The sequence below is a fragment of the Physeter macrocephalus genome, chromosome 18 (assembly GCF_002837175.3).
Source record: "Physeter macrocephalus isolate SW-GA chromosome 18, ASM283717v5, whole genome shotgun sequence".
In the NCBI taxonomy this organism is placed as follows: Eukaryota; Metazoa; Chordata; class Mammalia; order Artiodactyla; family Physeteridae; genus Physeter; species Physeter macrocephalus.
In genome coordinates, this window is record NC_041231.1 from 5,619,618 (window position 1) to 5,624,739 (window position 5,122).

The 5,122-nt window shown below is 56.8% G+C and overlaps 1 long non-coding RNA gene across 1 annotated transcript in view; it reads right to left on the minus strand.

Annotated features, from left to right (window-relative positions):
• Positions 1 to 1,274: 1,274 nt before the first annotated feature.
• LOC114484224 (uncharacterized) overlaps positions 1,275 to 5,122 on the minus strand; it is a 9,092-nt gene continuing 5,244 nt past the window's right edge. The window contains exons 2-3 of the long non-coding RNA XR_003676853.1: positions 3,251 to 3,521; positions 1,275 to 3,107 (exon numbers count right to left, since the gene is read on the minus strand). This is a non-coding gene — a long non-coding RNA (uncharacterized lncRNA). The remainder of the gene's footprint in view (positions 3,108 to 3,250; positions 3,522 to 5,122) is intronic.

The window sequence follows — 5,122 nt, forward strand, 5'->3', positions numbered from 1 at the left end:
CCCTTCCCCCAGCCCCTGGTACCCCCTCCCCCAGCCCCTGGTACCCCCTCCCCCAGCCCCTTGTACCCACCCTTCTATGAATCTTACTCCTCAAGCGACCTCATATGAGTGGAATCACACAGTATCTGTCCGTTTATGACCGGCTTAGTTCACCAGGCAGAATGTCCTCAAGGCCCATCCATGTAGTCGCATGTGTCACAATTTCCTACCTTGTCAAGGCTGAAGAATATTGCACTGTGTGTATAAAACACATTTTTGTTCCATTCATCCATTGAGGGACACTTGGGGGTGCTTCTGGAGTCTTTTTAAAACAGAACAATAGATGTGTACTTCTTTCTATGCCAATAATGGTAGATTAATCACTGTCAGTCAAAAGAATTGCCTAGCGTTCTGTAGAGGTGGCTCCATCATAATTTATTCCGTTCTTGAAGGACATTTATGTGGTTTCCGGTTTTGCACTGTCCTATACAAAACTGCAATAAATCCCCCAGTATGCACGTTCTTTGTCTCCTTAGCCTACTATTTCTTACAAATAAACGTGAAAAGTGAGGTTTCTGAGTCAAAGGGTATTTTTAGATTTGATATTTGTGACCAACTCATCCTCCAGAAGCTGTGATTATCTAGAGCCCTGCTGTCAGTGAGTCCAGGCCTTCATCAGCACCGAACAGTATCACTTTATAAAAAGTGACAAATTTTTTGGTCCGTTTTGCCAGTGTGACAGGTTTTTTTTTTTTTCCAAAAGATGCCATTGTTTCAGTCTGCGTCCCCTGGATTACTGGAGAAGTTCGGCGTGTCTGGCGTGTTTGACTGTTTCTCAGTGGCGGCTGCTGCTTTGTGCGCTGCCTGCTTCCACTCTCCACTCTCTGGAGCCACGTGGAGCTTTTTCTTCCTGGCAGGTACAGACTCCCGTGTGGGCAGGTGTGTGGGTCCCGTGGTCACATATGTGCCTTCCATGCGCCTGGAGTTGCAGGATTCCCTTATCTGTGTAGCCAGATGCTGTCGTGGGCTCTGCCTTCGGTGTCATGTCCTCGGGGACGGTGTGCAGATTTTCATACCTCGCCCGTGCACGGTCCCAGGTCACCTCCCTGCACTGTCTTGGTTCCGTGTTTCCATCAGCCTCTTTATTCTGATGGGGACGTGTGAGGTGGAGCCCTGGGTGCCTGCCCTTCCCCTCCCCCCCAACCCCGCCCTTCCCCCGTCAGCACCTCCCCCGCAGGGCTGGCCCTTCATGATGCACCCGTGGGAAGAGAAAGACTCTCCTTCTCCGATGGATGAGCCTGTCCCAGAGGCCTTTGCTTTCGGAAGAGGATTCAGGAGCGGCTACCAGGTGAGGGGGCAGACGCTGGCATTTCAGGCGCTGCCACCGTCCCAGGTGACGGACAAGCCATCGTGGGACAAGGAGCCGCTTATCCACGGCCACACGGCCAGGGCCACCCCGCCCGTGATTCGTGGTGATTTATTACCAGCGTCAAGCTGCACATCAATCTCGCAGCAGGTCTGCTGCATCGCGTCCCTCCGTCCTCCAGCCAGACGGTGCTGCCTCGACTTCCAAGGTCGAGAGGGCCAGCGGTGGAGGCGGATGAGGGTCTCCTGGTGCGTCTCGGCGAGCTGATGGCAGGGAGGGCGGGGAGGCCACGCGGGGCCCAGGGCAGGCAGGGGGGCTGCAGGTCTGATTCCAAGGGCCCTCGACCCCCCTCCTCTGACTCCCAGCCCCCATCCTGGGTTGCCGGGCACGCCAGGCACCCTGGGAGTACAGCGCCACAAAGCCGCCCTGTCCTGGCAGCACTCACAGGCATGTACTGAGCACTTACTGTGCGCCCAGAACTATCTGGGGACAGTGCAGTTAACAGTAGAGACCAGGGCCTACCTTCTGGGAGCTTTTATTCCCAGGGGGTAAGCCAGGAGACAGGTAACTACAGATGAGGAAAAGTGCTAGGACAGTCACTGACACACAACAGGTCTTTGTGTCCTCATGGAGATTCTGATGGAACAATGTCTCGTGATAGAAAAAAGAAGACAGGGGGAACCTGCTTCGGGTGGGCCAACCTCGGAGGTCCTCTCTGAGGAGGTGATGTTGGAGTGAGAAGGAGCCCTGAGAAGAGCAGACGGAAGGGCAGTCAGGCCAAGAGAAGAGTAGGTGCAAAGGCCCTGAGGCAGGAATGGGCCTGCATGTTTGAGGCACTGACAGGAAGCTGAGGCCTTGAGCCAGGTGGATGTGGGGGTGAAGTGGGGGCTGTGGAGAGGGGAGAGGGCAGGGCAGGGGTCCCCAACATTTGGCATCCACAGTAAGACATCACCTTCTGGCTCAACCAGCTTGCATGTTACCAAAACCATCCCCTAACTCGGGCCTCTGCTGTGAGTGCTGGTGATTTCTATTCCCTTACCTCTGCTAATCTCTCTGCTCCAGTGTCATTAAAAGAAGGGAGAAAAAGAAAGGAAAGAAATGCAATGCAGTCAGTTAACCTCCCGACCCCTAATTTAACCAACACCCTCGTAGATGGTAATAAAGAGTTTTGTCTGTGTTCTCGAAGCAGAAGCAGTCCACTGCTTAAGCTAGGGAGAGACTGGCCCAGATTCAGGTTTTCAGAAAGACTGTCCCACTGTTGCGGGCAAAGGGGCTGTCGGGCGTGTGGGTCAGCGCTGTCCCCGGTGTCCCCGAAAAACAAGACGACACACCCGAACGGTGTGAAGTCAACGACAGTGAGTTCATGACAGGGCTCCTGCCAGAGGGGCAGCGGGCAGGAGGCGGAAGCCAGGACCGTGGCAGGAAGGAGGGAATCTCCCCGCCCTCTCTCTGTCCCAGCCCCCCACTGCCTGCCGGGGCCTCCTGTTGGGAGAAGCAAAGCAGACGCTCAGGGTGAGGCCCAAGGGGCGCAGCCCTGCAGGTCAGCCTCCAGGAGCGGCAGAGACCCGAGAAGGAGGGGCAGGTGCAGGGTGACCACCTGGGAGACAGAGAAGTGGAGGGAGCCAGCGGAGAGCTGGCGGCAGCGAGGACCACGTGGCGGCAGCAGGGATGTCACGGCCTTGAGATGGGGGCAGCCGGCCCTCAGGACTGGCTGGCGGATTGGACGTGGGTCAGGAAAAGGTGGAAGTTCCTCGTGGTGGCTCTTTGATAAAAACAAGATGCAAGACTGCGGTGGAGAGAGAGGCAGGGTGGGGTGGAGAGAGCAGGTTTCAGGGAGCACAGGCCTGGACCCGAGCCCGGCTCAGCACGGAGGCTGCGGGCAGGGTTGACGCTCAGAGTCTTTACCTGCTGGGAGGCAGAGGCCCCACTGGTCAGAACGGAGCAGAGCTGGAGGTGTGAGGTGCCCCCTTCCGTTTCAGGGCCACAGACAGCCCAGGGGCATCAGGGCTGGGTCCAGGCCGGTGGAGTGGCTGGAAGTAGATGGCCCTGGGGGCTAGGAAGGGCTCTCTCCTCACAGTTGAATGTTTCCCTAGCTGGTCCATCCAGGCCAGGGCATCCTGGGTAGATCACCACCCATGGCTGTCATCTGGGTTAAGGTGGGTTATGCTGGGATATTCTGAAGACAAAGGCAAAAAACATAGCAGAGGTGGAGCTCAGCCTGGGGTGGCATGGGGGGGACGGACAGCCCCCCTCCCCCAGCAGGAGGCAGGAAGACACGTGGCCTCGTCAGCTCCCACCCATGGAGTACGGGAAGGGGAAGGGGCACGCCAGGCCTGGAGGAGGGACTTTTCCTCCATGGACACTAGCCAGATGTCTTTAGCACCATCTCCATCTGCCAGCTGGAACCGAGAGTAGGTCATGGATCCACGCAGGAAAGTGCTATCAGCATGGTTAAGTCAAAAATCAAAAAAGAGGATAAAATCAAAAAGGAAAGGAGAGGAAGTATGGCACTCACTGCAGACAGCAACAAGCCTTGTGCATGAAACTTTCCTCTCAGGCTTGCGCTGAGCAACGGGTTTCTTTGTTTGGTTCACAGCCAAGAGAGTTGGGAAGGCACTGTGCTGGCACACAAGGGCCCCCACTTCCTTCTCCATCTGCACATTGTACCCCAGAAGGGCAGCTCCCAGCACAGTCCCTCCCTCGTCCCTGGGACCTCTATCCCCTGGGACCCCCATCCCCTGGGACCTCTATCCTGTGGGACCCCATCCCCTGGGACCTCCATCCCCTGGCACCCCATCCCCTGGGACCCCGTCCCTGGGACTTCCATCCCCTGGCACCCCATCCCCTGGGACCCCATCCCCTGGGACCCCGTCCCCTGGGACTTCCATCCCCTGGCACCCCATCCCCTGGGACCCCATCCACTGGGACCTCCATCCCCTGGGACCCCATCCCCTGGGACCCCATCCCCTGGGACCCCATCCCCTGGGACCCCATCCCCTGGGACCCCATCCCCTGGGACCCCATCCCCTGGGACCCCATCCCCTGGGACCCCATCCCCTGGGACCCCATCCCCTGGGACCCCATCCCCTGGGACCCCATCCCCTGGGACCCCATCCCCTGGGACCCCATCCCCTGGGACCCCATCCCCTGGGACCCCATCCCCTGGGACCCCATCCCCTGGGACCCCATCCCCTGGGACCCCATCCCCTGGGACCCCATCCCCTGGGACCCCATCCCCTGGGACCCCATCGTGTCTGCGCAACTTAGTATGTTATTTTTGAAATAGTTTTTTTGATTAGTATAAAAGTTAATGTTCTTACTGCCCAAAATATCAGGAAATACAGGCAAGTATAAAAAAAGAAAAAAGAACACTCATAATCACATCATTGTTAACATTTCTTGCTATATTACAAAAATGGAAACATACACTGCTTTGGAGCCTTTTTTAAAAATGTGGCTAAAAACACATAACATAAAATTACCATTTTAGCCTTTTAGGTGAACAGTTCAGTGGTGTTAAGTGTATTCACATTGTTGTGCAACTATCACCACCATCTATTTTCACAATTTTTCTTCTTCCCAAACTGAAGCTCTGTCCCGTTGAACACCAACACCCCCCCTCCCCCAGCCCCTGGTACCCCCTCCCCCAGCCCCTGGTACCCCCTCCCCCAGCCCCTGGTACCCCTTCCCCCAGCCCCTGGTACCCCCTCCCCCAGCCCCTGGTACCCCCCCCCCCCGCCCCCTGTACCCCCCCTTCTATGGATCTTACTCCTCCAG